At 45.2% G+C, this 26,095-nt stretch overlaps 1 long non-coding RNA gene across 1 annotated transcript in view; it reads left to right on the top strand.

Moving 5' to 3' along the window:
• LOC135315625 (uncharacterized) overlaps positions 1-26,095 on the top strand; it is a 118,472-nt gene that overhangs the window by 25,643 nt on the left and 66,734 nt on the right. Inside the window, exons 9-11 of the long non-coding RNA XR_010375111.1 lie at positions 7,489-7,583; positions 19,539-19,646; positions 20,295-20,410. This is a non-coding gene — a long non-coding RNA (uncharacterized LOC135315625). The remainder of the gene's footprint in view (positions 1-7,488; positions 7,584-19,538; positions 19,647-20,294; positions 20,411-26,095) is intronic.

The raw sequence follows: 26,095 nt of genomic DNA, 5'->3' as shown, positions 1-26,095 counted from the left end.
GGGCAAATGGGCAGGATTTTGAACTTGACTGCCAAGTAGCATATGCATGCACCTACAGGCAAGCGGGAAGTAAAGCAAGAATGCCCAACCTGAGGCCTACAGGCTCACTCCAGAAATACCAGAGTTCAGCCCTGGACTGTATTCATCTTAACGAGGGACTGAAATCCATGGTAAGACCTAAAGTCCCAGAATTCGAGTCATCCATCTTAGGTTGAGAAGCATGTTGTGACCAGTGATGATTTTTTTCTCCCCCAAGAGCTGATCTGGCACATAAAGGATGAGAGCGTTAGACATTTGCTTCTTTTTATTGCAAAGTAGTAGCTGATTTTTGACAGGACAAAAGTTGAGTCGCTCTCTGGAGGATTGCGCTACCCATGTACTTTGCTTATTGCTATATGGTATTGTCTCAACAAAGCAGAGCCTACTGTTATCCATTACTTTCTCCTCTCATAGAGCTGCTCTGGATTAGCCGGGCAAGTCGCTGGCTGCTCGGCATTTTGCACGCTACCAGCAGAAACAGTCACTCCCTACAAGCAACTCACTTTGACAGAGATGGCTGCGCGTTTTTTCTAACTAGTGTTTTTATTCAAGTCGGACCGTTCATCCACGGGAAGCGCTGACTTGAGCCCATGGCTAGAACTCCCCACAGACTGGCAGCCTGTTGCACCTTCCAGGAAAGGAGAACTCAGTCTTTTTATTATTATCTGTGCATGAAGTTGTATTGTCAGAGTCTGGACGTGCTTCATGAACCAACAGACTTCCGTTGTGCCAGGTGGCCGTGAAGGGCGTTACTGCATGGCAGAGAACGGTGAGCAAAGCGGGTTTTGTTGGGGGACTTTTGTGTTGGGTCTTCTGAAAGTAAAAAAAACTCAGCCTTTTTGGGCTGACTCCCCCTTCCTCAGGCCACACACAACCGTTCCAGTTAGCCCAGCCACTCTATTGAAATATTTCCTTCTTCTAGCTACAGCGGCAATAATACGTGGAATGTCTTTGAGCTCATGCGTTGTCAGGGCCACCAAAAGGCGAGCAGCAGCCAGCCTCTCGCTTCACCTTCAAGTGCCCCTTTACTGTACGCAAGCACCTGTAGAGGCTAAAATCCCCTGAGAGCGATTGCCTGGATAACCAGCACTGGTGAGTTTGGGGCTCGGAGAGGTGGGGGATGGGGAAAGTTTGGGTGCATAAATAAGCTGAAAAAATCCTCACTGTCAAATGAAATGTTCCTCTGCTTTATCACCATTATTTTTAGTGAGATTTTGCATTATGGTACCTTGAGTTTTAAATTAAATGTCAAATATAATTTGGCACTACAAAGAATGAATTAAGTGACTGCCCTTAGAGAAAATCAGAAGGCTTAGCTCTGTGAGTTAAATTGGTATCTGCCTTACACTGAGCTGATGTGGGCTAATTGATTAGGATCTGACAGGATACCATATTGCAAATTCAGCACAATCTCTTCCATTAAAAAAAAATAGACCTAAGGTACCTTTAGGGAAAAGCAAAAAAAATCTTCTGTAAAACAGAATGGGGAGAGGAAAAGAGTATCTTCAAGGACGCATTGATGGTTTAGATTCTCCAGAAGCCCACGCTTCTTAAGGGCACAATATGGATGCTAATGTGCCCCAGGTCACTTTGGAAGCAGATTTGCAATCAGATTTCAGGTTCTTCTGGCCTAACTTTAAAGAGCAGCAAAATATTTTCTCAGATAGCTGACTAAATCTATCTCCATAAGAACTGGGATGACAAAGTGCCACTTTACATCATTAAAGGAGGGTAATACATTTTAATCAGCAATTATATGAGGAAGGACAAACCAAATGCTATAGCAGTGGGTCATTTTATAAATTCAGTACTTGTGGGCCTCTCCCTTTCAAAACGCATGATGTTATTTCCTGGAAACATCAGTCTTAAAACTATTGTCAAGTAAACAAGCCTTGTGTTTCTCACAGCCTTCATGTCTGTGTAGTCTGGGTTTAATTTTCTGTTAAGTACGGGTAGTGTTGGGGGGGGAGGACTAAGTTTGAAGTTCTAATGTAGTCAGGCTGGAATCTGTCACTCAGCTTATTGCATGTTGATGACTCAGTGCAGTTTCAGCTGTAAGCAGACCATGATTTATGGACACCAAGTGAACTCCTGCGGCAAAAACCAGCCATGAGATCAGAGCAGCAATAGGGCCCTTTTTTGGCAGGAGACAGCGCCTGCATTTTTCTCATTCATGCCAAACTGCTTTGCACGGCAATTAGCTCTGTCCTCATTTAGTCTCCAGTCCCAAAGGGTAATGAAAGTCATATATCATCTTCAAGGCTGCTAATTATCCAGCTCAGTTACAGGTAGGCTTTGTAACTGTGAGAAGGGCCTGTCTGCTTGATATTTATTGCTCTTCCAATAAGCAAGCAAAGGAGAAGGGGGGGAAAAAACTTTCTTGAAAGCTTGCCCATACCCCTTGCCTCAGATCCTTGACATACCTTCTGCAAATGTGCTAGTCAAAGGGGAAATGTCTTCATTCCACATATCCATTTTTCATGCTGTAACTAAACATTCAGCAAGAACAGAGAGCAAGTGCTTGAAACATGAGAGAACATACATTTGGGGTGAGCTTGTCTCTAGTCATTTGCTCGTGGAAAGACAATCCTCTGAGTACACAGCCACGAAAACAGGAAGGAGGGCAACAGGGAAGAATGAGGAACTCCTCCTGCTCCACCCCTGCCTCCTCCCAGCCCTTCAGCACACACCACGCAGCATCTTGGGAAGGTGTTGGGGTTAGAGAACTGCAGTAGTTCTACTGAAGATGTACTGGTGGAGCCTAGAACTCTGTATTTGAACCCTCTCATCACCATCAGCCCTGAAAAACAGTCAAATTCAAACCTCCGTTGGGTGTTTGGGTCCTGCCTGACTTTCTGTAACAGGCTGAACCAGGTGCTCAACAATTTCTGTTGTTCTGGATGCCGGTATTAACAGAGCTGGGCTTTGCAAGCAGGAGCCATCTTGTGCTGTTGTCAGTATATTGGCTAAATCGACAGGCCGGGCATTTGAGTCCTTGCTCTGCTAAGGAATGAACTGCTTCCTAAACGTGGATGAAATCCTGCTAGGTTTTGAAGAGGTTTGGTTTGCTTTTGACCTCTTTGTTTCATTTGTATTTTACCTCATTATTTCATACTTATTTTGATCAGTAGGCCTGAAGACTGCGTGGTCCAAGACTAAGCAGTCTGTTGCAGTGCCAGTGTCGAGGCATCTCCAAATCCTATCAGCCAGTGAAGGAGTTGCCAGATGTCCTCTGTAACTGCCCAGTAAAATCTCACGCTTTGTATGAAAAGCTCACAGAAAAGCTTTCTCCGTTATTTCACATCAGCTGCCTGCTTTTCTGACACTGGTGGCAGTGGCTGCTAAGAAAAAAAGCTACTGGGAATATGCGAGAAAGTAATTTTGCTGGCCCCAGCACAGGGCACATCTGCACATACGTAACGCAGCTGACTTGGGCGTGTGCCGGTGTGTGGAGTGACGTCGCATCTCGAGGCATGACGTCTCGTCTCCCTGGTGTTACCAAGGCTCCCGTTTACTCCAGGGTCTGTTGTCTCAAAAATCCTCAAGGCAGCCTTGTTGTGTAGAAAGGCAGCTGTCAAAGCAAGCACGTGGAAAGGGGGAGCTGGGGCAGAAGCAGTCGGTAGAGCTCAGCAAATAAAGAGCTTTGGCTGGCGCCGGCCTGCAGCTGGACGTACAATGGGCAGGAGGAGCAGGGATGCTCATCGTTTGTGCACAGCGAGAGCAGTTTGTGACTGTATTGGTAGAAGGCAGAGAAGATACGGACCTACTGTCATAGCAGAGACGTCCTGAGAGTGCGCTGCTAGGTGTATGGCTCTTCGGGCAGGAGCTGAACTGCAGCACGGTGGGAGTTCTGCAGCCTTTGAAGGCTTTGAACTGTGGAGCGGTGTTGGGAGGGCCCAGCACTGCTCTGGTGCCTCTGGGTGTCTCCGCGGGTTCATCCAGGCCTGACTTTCATTTCTGTCAGCAGCAGGAAAGTGCTTAGAGGGCAGGGATGGGAAAGAAGGGGAGGAAGCTCCTTATTCATTCTTACAGCTCCTCTTCCTGTCTTCGCTGTTGTGGGAAAATGGAGGATCCTCTTTCATGATCAAATGTGATTTTATTTTTCTGTGGACTGAGGATGCAGAACATTTTGCACTGTTTTTCTGGCCTGGAGGAAGCACTAGAAAGCTGGGTGAAATCCAAGCGGTTCAGATACTGAGATGCAGAGGAGCATTGTAAAGGAGCGGGTGCTCATCTGTCGTGTGTTGGCAGATTCCCTTGAACGGAGCGGTACTCGCCTGATTTATACCAGTCACAGAGGTGCCCTGCAAACCTTGAGTTATTTGTCTGTGTGGTCTTTGCCAAGTTTCCAAACCTGTTGACTTGAACTTTCGGTAGCTGCATTCCAAGTGCTCTCGCCCCACCCTTCCTGGAAATAGGTCTCCACGCAGCTCCTCCTGGCGCGGTGGGAACCGCTGTTGGGTATCCCAGTGCCGGGCGGCGCCGGTGCCCGTGTGCCTTGCAGGGGCAAGGCTGGAGGCGCCGTGTCACTGGTCCTGAGCTGAAGGGCAGCGAGTTGGATGGAAGTCGTCGTTCAGGATTGGAGTGGTGATCTATCTAATCTGATATCTTGGCACTGATAATGGATAGCGCTAACTGCTGCGGGGGAAACTGTCCCTTTTTCTCCTATTATTTAATTCTTTCTCTGATACGGGTTTAAATTACTCTTTTTCCTCATAGTTAGAATTTCTGCTTCTAAAAAAAAAAAGTTGGTTTTGCACTACTCATTCTGTAGTGCCCATGACATTTCTTTTTAGACCTTTTGAAGTTTTTCTGCAGTCTTTCTGAGAATTTAGCAGAGAGTGGGAGAGGGATAATAGGAAGAAACAAATACTAAAGGCTTCATCCAAATCCTGCTGAAGCCACTAGTGTCTTGCCTTTTCCACCATTTGGTTTAGATCTGCCTCCTAGCCCAGCTTTTCATGTAGTACTAATTAGCATGATACCAATATTAAAGTTTTGGAAGAAGTATTTGCTGAGATGAAGATGAGAAAGTAATGAAAAAAGAATGTTCAAGGCTCACAGTTCTCAGTCCACAAAACCATCTCGTAGAATTTCATTTCACTTGGTTTAATTTTTCCATTTATTGTCCCATCTCTTGAAACAAACATTTGTCCAACTTTTATCTGTTTCCGTTTTTATTAACAATGACTACGGTATCATAACGGCAGGTATCCCAAATGCTTGTTCTTTATCAGTGATGTGATTTGTTGTTGCGCAGCAAATGACATCGGAATCCGTTGTTCCCTTCCACCACCAAAAGGGGTGATACCCGGGTGTAGCTTTGTATCAGCCGTGAACTGCTGAGAAGGTGGTGAAAGGGCGCGTCTGTCCCCTGTCCTTGCGCTCATCCAGCTGTGCCGGCAGCTGCACGGGCGAGCAGGTCTGGCTGACTGCTGAAGCGTGCAACCACACGTGCTGACACAAGCGTGGGGAGAGGCAGGTGAGGCGGTGGAAGGGAAGGTCTCTCCCTTTCAGTAGCATTTCAAAGTTCAGCTAGGTGAAGCTGACTGTGAAATCGCATCCTTACTGTAGCTGCATATACTCCTTAGGCCTCGGTTTCTTGCATGGCTTCTTCGGCAGGTGAGGAGGAAAAAAAAAGCAGCATATAGACATGCTTAATGTGTATAGAAACATCCAACAGAAAAAGACACCTCTTTATTTTGTTTACGCCGTCCATTGAAAGTGTCTTCCCTGTAAATACCGCTACTGGTTTACCTTCCCGATGTAGCAGAGTGGTGCTGCTGCAAATGGAAACTAAAAGGCTGTTGTTGGCGTTGTGTGCTTTGGATCCGACACGTACGGGGATGGTCTGAAAAGGTATGTTGAAGGTGTGTTTCTAATTGGGAGTTTAATTCGAAAATATTGTTAAAAGGCCACGTCAGAGGAGCCTGAGAAAGATATAAAAATCAAGTGTCTTTGATCAAGTTCTGCCTCAAACTTCTCACCTTTGATGCATGGACCCTACACAAGATGCCACTGCTCTCCAAGTACCTAACCACAGCCTAAAAAGAAAGCTGCTGTGAGATAACTTCACTCTTCCCTTTCAGATGAAGCTGGAAAAAAAAACCCCACTATGGGGAAAACACTATTTGCAGCACTTGAACTGTGGATTTTCAAAACCGCTGTTGAGTGTGAGTGGAGCAAACTGCCCTGGGAACCTTGCCCTGCTCATTCCGTGTGGCACAGTGTTGCGATAAGCCTCCTGTTGAACAGTGTGGACTGCAAAAGAGCTACAGACAGTTATTCAGTATCGTGGAAAAATTCACACAGAGAGAATTCAGGTCTTCAACATTTTTTTTACTAAAATGTCTCTGTGTATAAAATTGGCAGGAAGGAATAGGCATGGTGTGTATTTTGTCATCCTTTAAATCTTATTTTCATGGAGAAATGATTAAAGAATGGGCTGTACAAAGCACCAATCAATATATGTGATAAGGGAAATTCATGCAGAAGAGAGGTCTGAAGTGTGAGGTACAGGACGTGAGAGTATTGCTTCCTTCCTGTGATTAAGAGCTTTTTTTCCTTTCTAACTTAAGTTTCTATGCTCAACAGTAAATGTAGTGCTTCTCTTCCTTTTGTAACAGGCAGTCGTTACAAATTTTACCAGCTCCAACAGGGAAGGCATCAATCGGGTCTCGTCTGGTAAATGTTAAGCTTCTTGTCAGGGCTACCAAATCTTTGGCATGTGTACGTGCGGAAGGGCTGGGGAGGAATGTTTATCCACTCTCTTCTTACAGATTCTGTTCTGCATATGTTCTGGTGCTATGGTCGTCTCTCTAATATCACCTACATGTTATTCCATTTTATGGCAGAGCAAGCAAGGTCAAAGAGATGCACGATGTGCATAGAGCAACAGATGCTAAGGTTTCCGGTGGTACTTAGCTCTTTCAGAAGTTTGTTCTTCGTTTCATAAAGAAGTCTTAAAGAGCCCACAAGAGATCTTATCTCTTGTGCAGGTGAACTCTGGCCTTTCTGTGGAGCGTCCTGTTGGGACAGAGAGCTGTAACTGGTGATTATGGTCTTTGTCCTGGATGTGTGTATAAGTACGCTGGAAAAAGGAAAAAAGATTTTGACCTCGGTTTGAAATTTTATGAGAAGTGATTGTAGGTAGCACAGAGTGGGGGTAACATGCTGCCAGAACGACTGCTGAAACGTACAGATGCGCCCTTTTACGGGAACCAACTAGCTTCCTGCGAACTCCCATGAGAACCCCATAAGCAATACAGAGTAGCTTACTGGAACCAGTGAATTAAGCATGGTCTTTTGCCGTGGTTTTTACTGTGCTGATCTTTTTTTTTTTACTGCTGAGTTTTTAAGGGAATAATGGACAGCTTTTTCACAAATTAAATACTGTGTGTCTCAGCCAGATAGGTTACCTCTCGTTCATGGTTCTCTTTCTTAATCCAGGAGGGTCACTATCCCTGGGCTCCCTCCGCTGCAGCACAGAGAGAATCCTGGCACCTCTGTGCCTTTCCTGCTTTGGGAACGCTGGCAGGATGATGGTGAGTAAAGGCCAAACGTGTTCCTGCTGTGCGAGAAAGCTTCCTGAACGTGCAAGGTTTTTTTTCATGTGGGTAGGGTGTTATTTCGTGATTGCTGTTCTATTCTGCTCAGACTGTTTGAGGCTGTTCCTGTCAAGAGTCTTAGTGATTCCGTACCTGGTAACACCCCAAAAGTAAGTGTGGCCTTGTGTAATTCTTACCTAATTGTGTTTCTAGGCTATATCTCTATATGGTTAACACGCTTATTAAGCAAGCAGGAAAATGTTTGTTTACTAATACAGTAAATAAACTACCAACAAGCCTATGTTTAGTGAACCATCAGTGATAGTGGTTGGTTTTAGATTCAAAAATTATTACATTGAGTGAGTACATTCAGAAGCAATCCTTTTATTTCTATCTTGCTTCATATAGCTGGACTCATGTTTATGTGGTTTTCAGTCTCCAAGCCAAGGCAACCATCCAGTTGTCCTCATTCAAACCGAAACAGAATTTTCTTTTAACAAGTCCATTGCAGTAATTGTTCAGTCTAGGCTATTTCAACATCATTGTTAAGAAACAGACAAGCAAGGGAACATCTCTTCCTCTAGCTGGTCCTGCAAGCAGTGCCGTAGTATTGTATCGTAGCTTTGGCCTGGCAGAGACTGGAGAATCCACTAGTCCCAATGCCTCTGCAGTAAAATAATTAGCACCTGATTTGGGGCAGGGCTCAATTACAGCCTGTGGTAGGTAGTTGTCCAAGCAGAGAGGGAGAATTGTAGGAGCTCTTTCTCTTTCTTGGCTTCCTGAGTGCACTCCTAGCACTCTGATTTCTGCTTTCTCAGCTCCCGACGCCTCATATATATCTGTGTCCCAGTTGAGACTCATTGGCAGAGGAATGCAATCAGAGCTTGCCTTTCAGCTTTCCACGTTTCCCAGAGGCCTGCATGCCTTGCAGGCAAATACCGTTTGTGCTTATTACCAATACAGATATTTTCATCCCATTTATGGGTACGTCAATACTAAAAGTGCTGAGACACACAAGCTGGCTCTGCAGGAAGAAAGTCTGGAACCAGGAATGGTGGGGATTGACAGCGGCTGTAGCCGTGCTCGCTTTGTAGGACATTGCTCGGTCTAAGAAATATCGTGGTTGTGCAAACACAGCCAAACGACCTCTAGATCTGAGCTCTTATGTCTGCCTGTAGTCACATGGACTAACCCTTCAGTCTGCATCCTGGAGTCAGGTCCTGAAGTGCTCAGTGAGGGAAGATTCTCATTGGAGTCTGGCAGGAGGAGCGTATAATTTTGTCCAAAAACACTGAATATGCAGTAGCAGCTGTGGGTTGTCAAATCCAGCATAGGATTATACCCCACATCACATGCTTCAGCACTTTATACAGACTATGTTTAAATTAATTTTTAATTAGCTCATTATACAGATAGAAGATCTGCTCATCTCAAGTTTCCTAACCACAACTTTGCCTGCAGGTCTCTCTATCAGACAGTTGGATGATGCCAGCCCCCATCTTGAGCTGGAAGTGCTCAGACCCTGCAGCAATGAGACTAATATTAAAAGCCCTGATAGTATCAGGCACCACCCTCCATTATATCACGATTGCATTTTCATCTTCATGCCCAACCTTCTTAAATACTATAAAGAGCTTGTGGAGGGTGGGGGTTCATGACTGCTGGAAAACCTCCATGCCACGGAGAGCCAAAGCATAATGGTGCTGCCCATAACCTCTGCAGAGGTTTTGATGATTAAGTGCAAGTTCAGCCCACCCAAAGTGATTCATAACGAATTGTTGGTCCAGAGATTGCAAACCACAGATGATCTCCCTCTTCTGGTTGGAGAAGATTTTGTAGACGTAGACGCCTAATGAAGTGTGACAGTGCCAGTTGCCTGTAATAGTATTACCTGCTTCGGGAATACCTTCTCTCCTCTGTTCAAAATCTGTCCCCTGTTGTGAGATATACCATACACGTACGTAGCTTGCGGCACGAACAGGCATGGCTGAGAAAGTACTGGCTTTACAGGCCTGGAATTAAAGTATGTGTAAAGCCATTTGTTTGGTTCGCGCAGGAAGCACATGGCACGGTGAGGAGCAGTCCACAGATCGCTTAAGGTCCAAGTATTGGCCTTAACTTGAGATCATCCTTACCCCTCCGGCACCTACGTGTTAACAGTCTCTTCGTTACATGTTTTTAGTCCCATTAACGTGTTCGTCGTGGCGCTTCCAACCCACTCCAGTGTGACAAGCTGACAGCCATTATAATGAGATCATTCAGAAACATTTTTTTCCTTTTTCATTTCCTTCTATTTGCTATCAGAAATCCCCTCAGAAGACTCATTTCCATGAGACCAGGAGGGAATGGACACTTCACGTGTTTCAGTATGACTTTTTAAGGATAGCTGCTGCACCACAGGAGACTACCTGCTTCAGACTGATCAGACAGAAGTAAAAGCTGTCAACTTAACTTGACACAAACTGTAAACTTGACTCAAAAATTCTTGTGAGAAATCATATGATTTGTTCTTTATGGTACAGCAAATCTTTTTGAGAAGATATTCAGTCTCAATTTAATTTCTATGAAATCCTGTTCTTGGCCTGTGTGGAAGCATACCGTGCTTCAGTGACGGGAGGTACGGGGGGTAGCCCAGCTCCAAAGACGCCTTAAACTATTGTCCAGCCATTGGCACCTCTGGAATTTCATAATAAATTGAATCAGCTGAACACGTGGTGGGGAGGGGGTTAGACAGTGAACAGATCTGAATGGGTGGTGAAACCAATGGCTCGGTCTCTAGTTTCATTCCTGCTTGGATTGCTTATCTAGGAAGAACAGGGCAGGGAATGTGTAAGGATATACGTGCTGTTTGTTTAGATCTGTAGGAAGTAGGAAGCGAATTCCTAAGCGGAAGCTCTGCTATGAAGGAGCGAGAGAGGGAGACAGGCTGATTTCCTATAGGGATATCGTTAATTTATTTGTTTTAATGACATTCCCTGTCTTTTGTTTTATGTGTAACACAGAAAACTGTGACTTTCTTCAAAGTCCATCTGTCCAAGATCCTTCGTTGTTATTGGTTTTCATTCAGCTCTGTCCAGCTTCTCTATGAGCTGATGGCATTCAAGGGCCAAAGCTTTGTGATATATTTGTTGTGGTTTTACCAGTGCCATACAAAGCCTCATCTCTCCTCTAGTTCCTGACTGTGGCTAGCCTGAGGATGGAAAACTAAGCTGCACTGAAGCATTTCAATATCCTATTCCACTGCAAACTCACATTAAATTTGCAATTCTCTTTGAACTCAGCAGAAAAACCCTGACTGACATCAGCTGAGTACCTGTGTTTCTGACAACATTACTGCTTGTCTGGTGTAGCTGTCCCTGTGGCCGCTGAGAGTGAAAAGTAGCTGAGGCAGTTTCTGAGGTGGGGAATACTAAGAGCCCAGTTAATTCACCCTCTAACTAGTCTGCCATCCCCCTCCTCTGTTCTTTTCAACTTGTTCTAACCTGTTAGTACCTCTGCCACTGTGCCATAGGTCTGTGCTGCATTGTCAGAAAGCATGTGCGCAGGGGGATGGAGGTAACCGTTGGCACGAAAGGGGGGGAGGTGAGCAAATATTTTGCTCGCCCAAGAGTGGGAACGTGCGCTCAATGAACCTGGCTATTTCTCTGAATATAGACGTTGCAGAGGATTTTCTGTAAGAGACAGGCATCCTGCCTCCAAAAATAACTTATGCCTGATCTTTCAAAACCCTTCGTAATGTACCTTGCCAGTTATATGTTGCTGAGCAGGAGGGTTGAGAGGATTATTTCAGCTGTGGCAATCAGTTTGCACCTTAAACCACAGGACTGGATTACTTTTGGTATTTAATTTTGAAATATTTCCCCCAGATGTACTGTACCTTTGCATGTTTCCCGGATGAATTTCATGTTGTTGTTTCCTGCTCTTATTTCTAAGCTTTCTCAGGTCCGCTGTGTTATTTCTCTGTCTTCACTTATGTTTGCAACACTTCCTAATTTAGTATCATCTGCAAATTTAATTATTATATCAGTTCTTTATATCACCTGATCAGTGGTTTTAAAATATTACTTAAATATTAAAAACTCGAGTTTAACACAGTCTCTGCAAATTTCCCAAGGGACAGTTCCCTCAAATCATTTATTCTGGGGGGTTTGTGTGTGGTTAGCGTATATGGCACTCTGGATGTGCATAAGACCACTCGGCGGAACTTGCTGAGGTCAATTAATGCTTCCTTTGCTCAGAAGGACCTAGTCTACAGACACCTCAAAGGTATGAAATAGCATAAAGAGGGAGCGGGGGCACGGTTGTACAATCGAACATGGGAGTTTTTCTCGGGAAAACCTCTACCGAAGTGAATGCAAAGCTGTCACAAACATATTCGTGTCACAGGTGAAAACATGAAGACTGCAGTAGGAGGCAAAGACTCAGATAGTCCAAACAAGCCTGATATTTCTTCTAAGGAGCAGGAACAGTGAAAGAAGTAGTAAAGAAAGAGGGCCAAGGGCAGTGCTTTGTGGTGCTCTAAACTTGATTTGCAGTAAGTGGAAACTGAGGAGCTGAGAAGGAAGAACATGAAAAGAGAAAAAGATATTTGAAATGGCCATTGAAACAAAGGCAGTGAGAAAGCTGTGAGACCAAAACTAAAAAGAGATGTTGATGTAGCTGAGGCAGCAGATGACTAATGTATGAACTCTGAGCATTAGAATAAAGAAAATTCTGAATTTTTAAAGTTTTTAGACCCAGTTTTATGCTAGCATCTGAACAAACATAGCTGAATATTTCAGGTGACTTTCATTAAATGATTTACTAACATGTAATGTATCGTACATAGATTTTCTTCTTTTTTTAAATGTAGCTGTTTGGCAGTTTAGTAGAAGTTTGGCAAGTTCCTTGTGCAACCTCTGTTACTGCTTTATGCCACCTCATGGTTCTTGCAGGTTATTTTTTCCTGTATTTGTTTGACTTCAGTGGAGATCCCTTACTGGGCTGATGTGTCTTCATGAATTGCTTGCTCTTCCTTACCTTCTGTGATTGCCTACATCCTTACTACAGGAGAAAGAACATATTGAGATATAATGTTTACCCTTTTTCTTTTCACACAACGCAAGTTGTTTCTTGCATTCTGAGAGGAATTTTTATTTAGTGGCTTTTAGGTTGTTATTTAATAGCTATATCCCCAGTGTAATGGATCCTATTTCTCAATTACTGTTGCTTTGTATTTTAGATACTTTATTAGGCCTAATCATGAACCAGGTGCTGGGTGCTGAGCAAACACAAAGTGAAAGCGTGGGCTTTGTCCCAGCAAATTTGCAGCTTATTGAGTGTCATCGTGGGTTCAGCTGCTCCATCGCTCGGAACCGATAACATCGTATTTTAAGCATCGTTACTGTTCTAAAACACAGTCTTCACCAAACTGGAGATTTTAGTGAATACGCTTTGGCATAACGGAACTGGAAAGGTTAGGTGGGTTCCCTGACCGTGTTTTTAAGCCGAAGTCTAATTTCCAAGACCACAGGAAAGCGATGGTCAGATGATAGTACTTAAATCAAAATGGCCCTGCGTGTACAAGAGCTTGTCGTGATGCCCAAAGCTTTTGGTTAAGGGTATTCAGCACTCACAGAGTCGAACTACAAGCGTCTAGCCCGTGTGTGGAAGCTAAGTGTCTAGGCTCCTCATATACTCAATAAAGAGGGATGGGTACCTACACCTTTGTGGTCCTCTGGAAGTTCCACTGTCACGTAAACCTCCCTTGGGACCCAAGGGAAGGCTGTCGCTGTCCTCCTGCGTAGCCACACCGCATCTCCAAGCGGGGGCTGAACAGGCAGAATAAGAACAAATGCCTTTTATTTGTTTTTAAGAGGTATTTCACTGAATCTAGAGCAATTGTCCACAGCTGTAATCACAGCTATGCTTAGGAATCGGTTCTGTTGGGAGAGGGTCAGAGGGAAAAGGAGATCAGCTTGTAGTTTACACAGAAAAAGAGTCCGTGTTGGAGAGGGTCAGAATAGGAGCTCGTCTGTAAATGAAATCCCTGCGCTCCCGAGGCTACAGTCCAGTGGAAAAAAAAGAAAAAAAAAAAAGGCTCAGTGCAGGTCTCTGGGAACCTCACTTATTAGGCACTTTTAATATAGCTGTAACGAGCTCCCTTTAAGCCAGACCTTGGGTAAGGCCTTAGAAATGCTCAGCTGTGCCATGTGGCTTGTAACAAATATCACAAAGTATTGATTTATTCCATAACCACTCCCTGCCATGTGTTATGTAAATAACAATGTTTGATAGAGTGTGTGGTTCTTCGTGCTGTAATGCATAGATCTTGGGGAGGTCTTGAGTCAAAAGATGAAAGGGCAAGTGCCTCCAGTTGTCCTCAGGATGTGTGCATGACACTGCAGCTGCACACACATGCACCAAGCCCTTCCCTTCTGAGTGCATTTTATAATGATGATTTTAACGTTTTATCTGGTTCTGATCTGGGCGGGTATAATCTTCTAATTACATAACTTTGAATTTTCTCAGGTTGTCTCCATCTTGAACACTGTTAGTAATTCTCCACTGGAAAAACTAAAATCACAGTGCTTTCACTGCATATGCTCGTATCTATACAGATTTAAACTAGAAAAACCATGCGATCTGAAAACACCACTAATTGTTCTTAGCTCGTAGGTTGCAGAGCAGCCTTGCTCTGTTTTCCCACAGCCGAGAGAAGGCCTCAAGGCCAAAATGTCACCTCAGATTTCTTTTGATCTCAACTTATATTTTATTAACCCTTTTAACTTCACTGAGGGCGTGCAAGGAAACGTGTATATTCCCTTTCATTTAAAACCAGCGTTGTCCTTACATCTTGCGTGCAAATGTATGGACAGTTTTTCATACAGAGGATTGTTTAGATGTAATCTATATGCCTTGTGAGTTACAGATAAGAAGGGGCGGGCAGCATTTATTCTGCGATGTTTGATTTATTCCCCTTTTATTTTCTCTCTTTAACTCCATCCAAAATATTTCTGAGAGTCTTAGTGAAATATAATACTAGAAGCCTTTAATGGCACCTTTTCATCTCACAATTGCAGAGTGCTTTTCAGGGCTTAATTAAATTTTACAGCGCACCTTTCAGGTGAGTGTAATTTGAATGCATCCATTCCTGTTTGTGAGGAAACTGAGGCAGGGAGTGGTGATTAACTCAAGGCTGTGAGCCAAATAAAATGTCAGAGTGAGAATTATGGCCTAGGAGATTTGATAAGTATCATATAATTCCAGCACGATTTGATTCTTAAAGATTTCATCAAATAGACAACGCGAATGATGGCAGCCTGACCTGGCAGAGGAGCCAAACAGCTCCTCCTGACTCTGCCTTTCCTGAGCCTTTCTGACGACTAGTGGTTTATGCCTCAGTCCACTTTCTGGGGCCTCTGAAATCTTCGGGCATGCCAGATGTTTGCTCAGCCCTCCATCACGATCAGAAGAAAGCGAGGGGATGGTTACATTCTACTTCCATCGTCATCTTAGCATATGGCCTAGGCCTTTCATCCCTTTCCACTGACAGTCCTGTTAGGGTGAGATCTGAATGCAGCCATCAGCTCCTAAAGCCATGGTCTCCTACAAGATAAACTCTGTAGCATTGGTGGCAAAAGGCATGGGGCTCCTTGCCTGGCCCTTGCTAGTTGTGAAGGGGGAGATTTTCATCCCTCTTCTCGCTTTAGAAGTATTGAAAGCAGCTTGTCCTCTTCTGCAGATAGGCGGGTGGAAGGGAAGAGAGCTGCTGGGAGGAAAGTATTCATTTGCTCTGCACATCTATCTTACGAAGATCCTTTACAGATTCAATCAGCAGCAGCTAGTACCCAAACAGGGTTACAGATGATGCTGTAGGATAGACCATAAAGCATCATACGGGAGCAGGTTAGGAAAGTAGGAAGATATACCTTCTGAGCCCTTGGTGATCATGGGTTGAAAATCATACCTGCTTTGACCAGAGCCTGGCCGTGAGGGGAGTGGGGCTCTGCGAGTGTCTCATGCACGCCTGGCTCCCCGCTCTGTGCTCCGATGTGCAGAGGGGATGGTATTATCTAGCCTGTCTGGCAGACGTGGAACTGATGTGCACTGGAACTCAAGAAGTGGGGTATGGCCACTTCTTTGAAGGCATGTGAAATAAGACTGAAATCAAGCACGTGAGAGGTCACGCAGAGCATGCGGGCCGAGCATGACTTTCCCTTTGTACCAGCCATCATGATGAGAAAAGGTCTTCTGGCTGTGAGACAGACTCATAACAAGCAGAGCAGTAGGTTTAATGAGTTAAGGTATCCGTCTCTGGGAAATCAATGGTGTGAATTAACTTTTCATTCTCTCAGCAGAGAAGCCAAAGTTTGAATGATGTCCCTTTGTCACGAGAAACCGGTCTCGGACCTAGAGGAAAGAGAGAGGACGCTCTTGCTGTTGAATGCACAGCCCTTCACTGCCTGGCTCTGCTGGAGCGTCAGCCCGCACCGGGCGAGCACTGCCGCATCTGGGCTTTCCAAAGCCTGAGCAGGACTCGGCGATCCCGACGTCCGGCTCCAGTCCCTCCAGGCAGGGTATGCAGTGTGGTAACGCAGTACGTTTTCAGTGTGCTGTGAGACAGTTGGTCCGTAGCCACTAGGCAGGTGTAATGGGGACAAAGAGAAGTTTTCTATTTACAACGTAGTCAGCCTGGTCTCTTAAAAGTATTTACCTGAGAGTGAAGTGGCTCCTCGCAGTCCTGCCGAGGCCAGTCTTCCATTGCCGCTTGACGAAACGGGCACTGCGTGGTCTCTTTTTACCAGAACAATATAATCAGAGTACAAATGAGGCCATGCAGACGCTGAACAGTTTTTGCCACTTAGTCTTGCTCATCCTTCTAATACCTTTCTTTTCTCCTTCACGCTGACCTCTTCTAATAGTGAAGCCAACAGCTGTGGCCACGTGCACAGGACATACTTTGACAGCAGCAGGACTCGGCTGACAGACTCTGGAATATATTATTTCAGCAGCGTCATCTGGGTCTGTAGCTGGCTCTTCTGTAACTGTATTGAAGGTTGAAGGCCTTGGGGTTTTTTATCCTTTTCATCTTCTTTCCACTACAGCAGCATTGCAGAGGGACCCTAAAGTATGCGCAGGAAAATGGGCCTTGGGGACAGGCTTTACTTCAGGGTTAGAAACCCAGCTTTTTTTAATTTACAAGTGTTTGGTTGTGTGTAAATCTGTTTCACTACCCGAACTTCACATCAAAGTATTTGAGCTGTGCTGTACTCGATGAGAGCAAGAGTGCATGTTTGTCATTGCATAAGCAAAACAAACTCCCTTCGGGAACTGGGAGACAGAGACCCGAGCACAGCGCACCTTAGAGGACTTGCTGCTAATTTCAATGATAAAAGGTTTTTTTTTTACATTTTAGGCATTCCTCCAGATTAAAACCTCTGCATCAAACACCATTTTGAACCTCACTTATGATTGAGGGTGTTTCGTAAGGGTGCTTAGGCTCCTTTGAAACCTCTGTGTGGGGTTGAACTAGTGACTTGGGAGACTCGAGGCCACCAGGAAGGCGTGCAGAAAGTGCCCGGCAGCTAATTAGCCTCTCGCAGAGCACAGGCCACTCCCGTTGACCCCAGCGCCTGAACCCCTCAGCCGTCAGGAGAGCCATGGCAAGAAGTCGGTTGTGCGCATCAGGAGGAATTTCTGCTGAGCCCGAGCTGGGTGAAGCAAGAGAAACTCCCCATGAGCAGAGAGAGCGCCCTGGAGAACAGGATGCATCCCAGCTCTTCAGTGAGAATGATTCCAGAGAGGTGTTTACGTGTTTAGTTTTCAGGAAGATTAGCTGCACCTTTCATTTGTCCTTTGAAGATTATTTTTGCCCTGTAAAAAGATTTTAAAATGGCAAACCAGCGCCCAGGCACATACAAAAAAGAAGAAAACACAAGGGTATGGGAAGAAGCTGAGATTCTATCTGGTTTATTGAATGATCCTGGAACACAGTAACAAGGGGACAGTCGCATGCTTAATCATCTCACTCTTACAAGTGGAAATGATGCTTGACAACAGAGTGCACTGATATCAATGCAAGAGTTGGGGAAAGAACAAAAAACCTAAGGAACAAAATAAGCATAAAATGTAAACAAAATTCTGCTAGGAGTATTTGTAGTGACAGATGCTTTGGTAGATAGGGCAAAAAATATATTCCTTTCTCCTAAAGGGAAATAGGTGGAAGTCCATCAAATAAACTTTGTCCTGGCATATTTTATTTTTGCATGGAGGAAGAGGAAGAGATCCTTTTTGATGTGGGCTTTTTTTTTTTTTTCTCCTTCTGTTTTTTCCTTTTCTGCCATACCAGAAAAAAGATCATGGAAGATAAGCCAGGCAAAAGAAAAAAAAAAAAAAAAAAAAAGGAGGGGGGGGAGGTTACTCTGAGTATCAGAGAGGGGGCTAATTGTCAAGGTTATATCTCCAAAGATGATTGATGTGAGGCTGGGTTTTTCTGTCAGCCTGTCACAAAGCAGGAATGTTTAATGTTCTCATTATTGGTTACGCTGTTGTGTATATTTCTCTGTCAGCACTGCGGACCCATCTGAACTGCCAAGGCACTTCAAAGCCCTGCAGGTCATTTATCATCCTCCTGACGCTGCGAATGTTCAGCCTCAGCTGAGTGCCAGGGATTTGTTATGACTTGAGAGCCAGCTGACAGACAGGTCTGCTGCAAAAAGGATTCCTTTTTGTCACACTGCGAAAACATCAATGTTCCTATAATGGCCTACAACTGTCAAAGGGGACTGCCACCTGACAGTTGTGTGGTCTCACTAATTTGCAGCCCGGTGACTTGTTTCCTTGAGTTTAGATTCAGTTACGGTGTCACATGCAAACAGGTCACCATCTGTCGTCCTGTGCCGGGGGCACATGGTAGGGGGTGGAGAGAGAGAGGAGGAAAAGATGAAGTGGCGAACTGGGGGTGGGGGAGATGTGAGGGGGAAAAAAAGGAACGGCTATGCAAATCAAAGCCACGTCTTTATTTCAGATTCCTGTTTTCTGAGTGTTTCTAGCCCACCACAGTGTGAATCTCTGAAAGTTGTGATGAAAATCGAGGCAGGGAAAGAAAGGACCTTGCAAACAGCCAGAGGTAGTGAGAGGGAGGGGGGGGGAGAGAGAGAGAGAGAGAGAAATATCAGGGCTTTGTTTCCTTTCCCAGGCCATGACATGATTAATCGTTTTCTTCTGATCTAATTTTGGAACATGAAAAACAGCACATTTGTCTTGAAGAAAAATGATGTGCCGTACTGCGCAGATGGAAATTTCGAGCAATGAAAAAGATTAAAGTGAAATTCCACTCCTTAGACCTAATCATGAGTTGTAGATTATTCTGTCGTTCTAACCAGATGGTAGGCTTGATTCCACAACCCCCTTCTTATATTAATGAATACTAGACTGTTATATTTGACTTAGGTAAGTGAAATGTCTATCAAGCCTAATGGACTGCCAGCCAGCATAACACATGTTGTACCACTGAGGGTCCTTGCTGCATTTTTCATGTTTTATACTAATGTAGAACATTTTGTTTCCTACTGTTTTCCATCATTGTCACTGTTTGCTAAATATTTTCACATGTAGGGGGAAAAAAGTAAAAAACTTGTGTCCAGAGCTAATTTCCTCACGTTGGTTGCAGCTATAATTCTACAAGTAAAACAGTCACCCGAAGCAATCCATACAAGAACTCAATAGTAACTTGATTAAGTTCCCAGTCAACAAGACTGCACTAGGCTGTATGTTAACAAACCTAATTATAGGCAGCATGGTGATAAATTGTGCGGGGTGCGTGTAGCACATCTCTGAGGTCATGTCTAGAAAAGAAGTTTTGCCCCGGGGGACAGGGATGGGGTGTCATTTCTAAATAAAGTAAACACAGGTTCGCTGATGTTTCCCATTGGATTGCCTTCCGCTTTCTGACAAGCGTTTTTCTAGCAGGGGTGTCCCGAGAGACCCTCGCGAGAACGGAAGAGCGGAGGAGCAGAGGAATGAGAGGCTGGGGGATTCTCTTTAACCTTTCCAACTGTGCAGTCCTGTGACCACCGGGTAATTTCTACCACGCCTGGACTTGTCAGAGTCACGGCTACTGGTAATCATGTGTTAGGATGGATGCCACCACTTGTGCTCGCAAACCGTGTTATCATTTTCAGTATTTAGCCGAACAAAATAATACTTGTCATGTGTGCTGAATGTGCGAGCGGGGTGGGATCTATCTCTCCCTGGTACATAAAAAGGTAGAAATCTCTGGTTTCTCCTGTCAAGAAAGCAACAGTTGGGCCTTTGTTGCACCCAGTGTGTGCGTGAGCGCCTGCCCCGGCTCTGTCGGGGAGCACGCCACCAGGTAGAGGAAGCGTGCGTGCACGGTGCTAAATTTAGACATTGAAAGAATCAACAGGATGCATGGATCGAGTTACTCTCCCTAGGAGAGAACAAGTCCAGAAACTTGAGTAAGCAGGCAACAGTTGTCCAAATCTGGACTTGCTAAAGCGTAATAGATGCAGTAAAGTTGGAAACGTTCATTGGGGCTGCACAAATCCTGGTAAAGAAAAGCAAGGCACCAAAGTACGCCTCCGACCTGAGTAACTAGGGTATTTGCATTTGAAGAGGAAAGTCTTTTTTATAACAGAATGCATTTAAAGCCTAAATCGTTGCTTTACTTATTTTATTCTCGGTTTTTAAAAACTATTTCTTAAGGTTAAAGTCCCGAACTCTGAAGGACGTGCCTTCCTCAGCGAAGCCACCATTGATGTTAGCTGCTGAACAAAGGCTTTTGAACTGCGCCACAGAGTAAACTCCAAAAGGCCTCCGGTGTGAGCACCCTGCGCTTTGGACCCTCTTTGGTGACAATTTTCCCTTTCTCTTACACATAACATGTTTTGGAAGGCCAAGGTGAGGAAGTCCTGCACAGAATGTCTATGTTTTTCTCAGTGTATGTTGCCCACACTAAAAGCGAACAAATGGGAAGCCTTACATTAGTACGCCTCAGAACATTTTTTTCTTTGTAATTAATTTTAATCACAAAAAAAATTTTTTTGTATTTGTACTGATTGGATCTGTCCAAGAACACAAGCTAAAATACCGAGATGCTTTCACCGCATTTCTGTTATGGTTGGATTTAGGCTCTGTCTTAGCCCTCCTTAAAGCTTGCTCTCAAGGGATTAAAAATTTTCATTTTCATTGGTGAGAATTCTTACGCAAAAAGTTGCATGGCAATATTTTTTTCAATTCATTTAGGACAAAACTCCCACTTGCCCTGCGTTTATGAGAGCAGGAGAGAGGGGTAAGTTACCCCTCAAAAATGATCTGTGCGGATTACCAGTCTGTGGAGTTCATATCCTCTGGGGAAAACCGGCTTTTTGCAGTGTTGCTTCTCTTCTGCGCAGGGCGTGTGGAGCTGAGTTGGCGGTGAAGGGAAAGTAATTTGTTCCTGACAAGGGCCAGTAGCAGACTATTTCTTCACTGGAAGAAAGTGACAATCAAGCAGGAAATTGCGATTGCAGTTCCTTATTTGAGCTGATCTTTCTTAGGAGCTGGTAGACATATCTTAACTTAGCCTTTAGCTTGTTTTCCTCAGTCTCACGGTTTTGCTTTCCGTGAAATGTCAAGGACCTTGAATTCCTGCGGTGTTTACAGTATGGCCTGTGGAATTCGTGGCTTGCTCAGAGTGTCACAGCTTTACAGTTTTATTGTGAAAGTAACACAGGAAAGGCAGGCATTGCTCTTCCCCTGGCAGCATTTCCCCAGAATAACTGCAGCTTGGGGAGAGGGCTTCCATCCGCTGAGGAAAACACCTGAAAGGGAGAGCAAACCCTCTGTTGTTGAATCCTTACTAAGCCAACTTGTTTCCAAACACAGGGAAGGCTGGCTGGCTATGCTATAGCGATACGCGAGTCTCAGAAAGCACGTGTCTTCCTGGAAGAGGCTGCGCTGCTGTTCAGCGAGGGCTGGCCAGGCCGGAGAGCTGGGCCCAGGGGAACCTCATGGGATTCAGCAAGAGCCAGTGCAGGGTCCTGCCCCTGGGGAGGAACAGCCCCCCGCACCAGCACAGGCTGGGGGGGACCTGCTGGAGAGCGGCTCTGCTGAGAGGCCCTGGGGGTGCTGGGGGGCAGCGAGGTGACCCTGAGCCAGCACCGGGCCCTTGGGGCCAAGAAGGCCAACGGTGTCCTGGGGGGCATGGAAAGGAGTGTGGCCAGCAGGGCGAGGGAGGTTCTCCTCCCCCTCTGCTCTGCCCCAGTGAGGCCACATCTGGGGGGCTGCGGCCAGTTCTGGGCCCCCCAGTTTAAGCAAGACAGGGAACTTCTGGAGAGAGGCCAGCAGAGAGCTATGGAGGTGGTCAGGGGCTGGAGCATCTCCCTTGTGAGGAAAGGCTGAGAGACCTCGGTTTGTTCAGCCTGGAGAAGGGAAGGCTGAGGGGGGATCTCATCAATGCCTATAAATATCTGAAGGGTGGGTGTCAGGGGGATGGGCCGGGCCCTTTTCAGCGGTGCCCAACGCCAGGCCAAGGGGCCACGGGCACAAGCTGGAACACGGGAGGTTCCACCTGAACATGAGGACAAACCCCTTCCCTGTGCGGGTGCCGGAGCAGGGGCAGAGGCTGCCCAGAGAGGCTGTGGGGTCCCTTCCCTGGAGACATTCACCCCCCGCCTGGACGCGTCCCTGTGCCCCTGCTCTGGGGGTGCCTGCTCACGCAGGGGTGGGACGGGGTGAGCTCCAGAGGGCCCTTCCAGCCCCCGCCAGCTGGGATTCTGTGAAAGAGTGTATTACAGCCTGCCTGTTCTGCAGTGCATTACTACCCTGCTGGAACTTTGACTGATGGCAAGCGATGGGAACAGGAAATAAAGGTCTGCAATCTGCACTGCCCAGGAGGGCAGGACCTCAACCAGATGGAACATCTGTACAGGTTTGGAAGGCTCCCTAAAGCAGGGCCGCAAGATATTTGCCAGTTTCCATGTGTCCAAACTCTCCATGAGTGCTGAGAGCTGGGGTGTTCATACTCGTGTTTCAAATCAGGATGCTGACACAAGTCGCACCGCTCTGGATCTACCTGACGTTAACTTTCTGAAAATGAGAATCCGTGGCTTCTAGCACTTCTCATAAGAGGATCACTTACTCGTGTGGTGGATGCCCATCTAAAATCCTAGGCCATCCAAAGATGGCCTTTACACCCTCCCCTTCTAGGGTGCCTGCCTTACTTCCGAGAAAATGACTCTATTGATCCTTCTGACCCAAGGCTCAGATCGTCAGATGCCAAAGCCATTCCCCCCTGGGCAAAGTGGCTCCCTCGGGGGGGACTGGGGGCGAGGGAGGGAGGAGCTTGCTCCTTCTCATCTGAACTGCAAAATCGTTGCTTACAATAGCTCTCGTGAGAGGTGTGACAAGTCTTTCCTCCCTTTCCCCCCTCCAAATTATTATTTCCATTTTACACATATTCCCAACTTCCCATCCTCCATGCAATCGTCTCACTTTTGTACCCTGTAACTTTCATCAGTTTGTTTCTTTCCTTTCAGATGTGCTAAAGGCACAGCAAGAGTTGATACAATCTAATACAAACTTCCCTGTTTGCTGTATCATAAAATGTAGTGCCTGGTGTGTTCATTCCCTCCTGTCATCAAGTGCCAACTTCAGCAGTACTTAGTACCTCCAGGTTCTTCCTGCTGTCATTTTCACTTCCCCCCAAGGACTAAACATTTAAAAACTGAGAAATCCGAACTGAGATCCTAAGTAACACTTGAACCACGCTGATCTTGGGTAAACAGTTCCCAGAGTGTTACCGTTCCTGATGTTGAAAGAGCAGGTCAGTGAAAGAAGAGAATGTGCACACAAATTCTCGGTAATCAGGCAGCCGGCTAATTTCTAAATATTGAAAGATTCCTTTAGAAGCCATGAATTTTGTTTACGTTCAAACTGACACACAAACTCATGAGCCTACCATTTACTCATGAAAGGCTTTTACCCAATTTTTAATAGGAGCTAATGGTTTAGGGTTTAAGTTAGGAAGAGGAACAACAAAAAGTAAATGTGGGTGTATTTTTTTGTGTATTTCTTACATAAGTATTTATGTATTTAAACTTTGCTTCATTAAACTGCATTTTGCAGTTTGCCCAGCAGGCAAGTAAGAGAAAAGACTACCTATCACCCTTTGGGCAGAACTTTTTTTGCCCCACGCATGCCTATGTGGGAGGTGATACCGGGTGCTGAAGAAACACCTGATCTTTTGTTGGCCAGAGGCCAGCCTTTCAGCGTAAGAGTGGGTGTATGTTTTCATTGAAAGGTAAAACCTAGGACTTCAGTAAGCAGCAGCATTTCTTGCTTAAACAGGGCTTTAGACTCCCATCTCCTTCCAAAGTATAGGTTGGGTTGTGACAGGGCTCTATTTGGCCTTAATGGCTTTGGTGAGGCTCACCTGGGACCCTTTCCTGCAGGTCCAGGAGCCCCATTTCAGCTCAGTCTTGGGCACCCAGCTGTCCCCGAAGCCAGGTTATAGGTGCCCCTGTGCCACCCATCTGCTGCTCTGGCTTGCTGACTCGGGTGGACTCCAGACCTGCCCTGCAAGGTAGCTTTGTCTCCTGTCCTGAGTGCACCTTAGACCTGTGTCACAGACCCATTCCCAGCCTCCTCTCCTGGCTGGGCTCCCTGGAAGGATCCTGCGCTTGACTGTTTTTCTCGCCTTGTCTGGGACTGTCAATGGCCATCACAACCGCCAGGCCACTCCCCTCCAGACAATGTGGGGCTGAACTCAGGTTACCCTCATTTTCCAGCCTCTTCTGTCCTTGGAGAAGCCCTGGTCTTGCTACTCCCTTTTATAGGATTCAGGATCAATAAGTGTGCAACACAGCAGGAAAGCTCCCAGCCAGCCTTCCTTCAGTCAAGGTCTGGCCCTGTCCCCTGTTCCCTGCTCAGGAAAAACAGGATCTCCTTGAACATCTCACTGCTACACATGGTACGACTCTGCTCAGGGCTCTTGTACCAAAGTTGAAGCCTTCTCAGGCACATGAGCATGGGTTTTCAAGGGGCTGGGGACAAGTCCATTACAGACCCCACTTGATTTTGCACCTGTATAAGCAGTTCCTGCTTCAATATGTACTCTGTTTTATTTAGGCACGGAACTCTTCAACCTGCTTTGTGATTTTTGTGCAGATTCAAAACAGCCTCTCTGTCCCCATTTGTTAGTAGAACAGGTAGAGTTTCCCTGATGCAGTGGCAAATTTATATAGAAGTGGAAATGTTCTTCTCGATGAGGTGCTGTGTTCTGTAATCCTCAAGGAGAGCATGATTTCTTTGGGGATGTATAAAAGTACACTGGTATCTGAAAAAAAAACAGTATTTCTAAATGAAACAGTTGAATATCTAGCCTATATCCCACTTTCTGTTGTTATAGTTTTTTAGAAGCAAATACTCACAGTATATTCCTACCAAATTTCTCAGAAAATTTGACAGAAGAATACTTGCAGAAAGGTTTCAGCATTGTTGGCGACTAGCTAACTTAGGCTGATAGTGGCAGATGGCTGTGGTGAAATACTGACATTTCCTTAGTTCTGCTCCTTCCTCTTTCTGGGGCGTTGGTTCTGAGAGCACTTATTAGCCAATGGTTTTACCACGTTGCTAAAATTAATCTCCAGATTGATGTAAATTTAATTGCAGAATTTTACTTTTATGGAGAAGAGCGGCCACTGGAAATATGGAAGTCTTGCTTATTTCTATCCTGTGATATGAATGTTAATAAACTCTGATGCAGGTTGGTGTCAGGGGCAAGAAAATACAGGTCAGAACTGATTTATATGAACAACTATTGAATTTAAACACTAAGTTCTCATTAATCTCAATGACAATTATCTAGCTAAATCCCCATATCCTTCCAAAGACATGCCAGTGTTCTTCTACTAATTTTGTCATGTTCATACATGGTGACAGATTTTGTAAAACTACTTTTGTAAATGAACAAAACCCCAAAGCGCCATACTGATGAATAGCAGTAAAAACTTAGAAGACAACCTGATTAGATTTCCTGTGGTAGAAGTATATTATCGAACAAAATACAGGTTTTGAAATGCAACACCTCAAAAGAAATAGACAGTAGGTTGAAAATTCCCGTAATGAAAAATCCATAAGCCTAAATATTTGGTGTTTCTGATTTGCTCGCTTCCTCGGGTTAATGTTTCTTCAACATGTTTCCAATTCTTTTTTTTTTTTGTTAGCTTGTAGTCGTACTTTCGAAGGTGATGATTTGCAAATGATGATTTCCAGCCTACTGTATTCTGTGTATGGCAGAATGTCCATCAGGATGCCTGTAGGTGACGTTAGGAGTGCAATCATTCAAAATGCAGCCTGACAGCATTTCAATCAATTCGCTTTTCAACACTAGACATCAAATATACATTGTGAACCCGGCACCTGCTCCGCTTGTAGCGTGACATCAAATAGGTTAGCCTCAGGTCCTAAGACAGAGGCTGTCTCTTGAACTGCTACATTGAGAAGTGACTTTGGCAATGATACTC

The sequence above is a fragment of the Phalacrocorax carbo genome, chromosome 13, assembly GCF_963921805.1.
Source record: "Phalacrocorax carbo chromosome 13, bPhaCar2.1, whole genome shotgun sequence".
Classification (NCBI taxonomy): domain Eukaryota; kingdom Metazoa; phylum Chordata; class Aves; order Suliformes; family Phalacrocoracidae; genus Phalacrocorax; species Phalacrocorax carbo.
The sequence above is the reverse complement of the archived record's forward strand: the minus strand, read 5'-3'. Positions and strand labels throughout refer to the sequence as shown.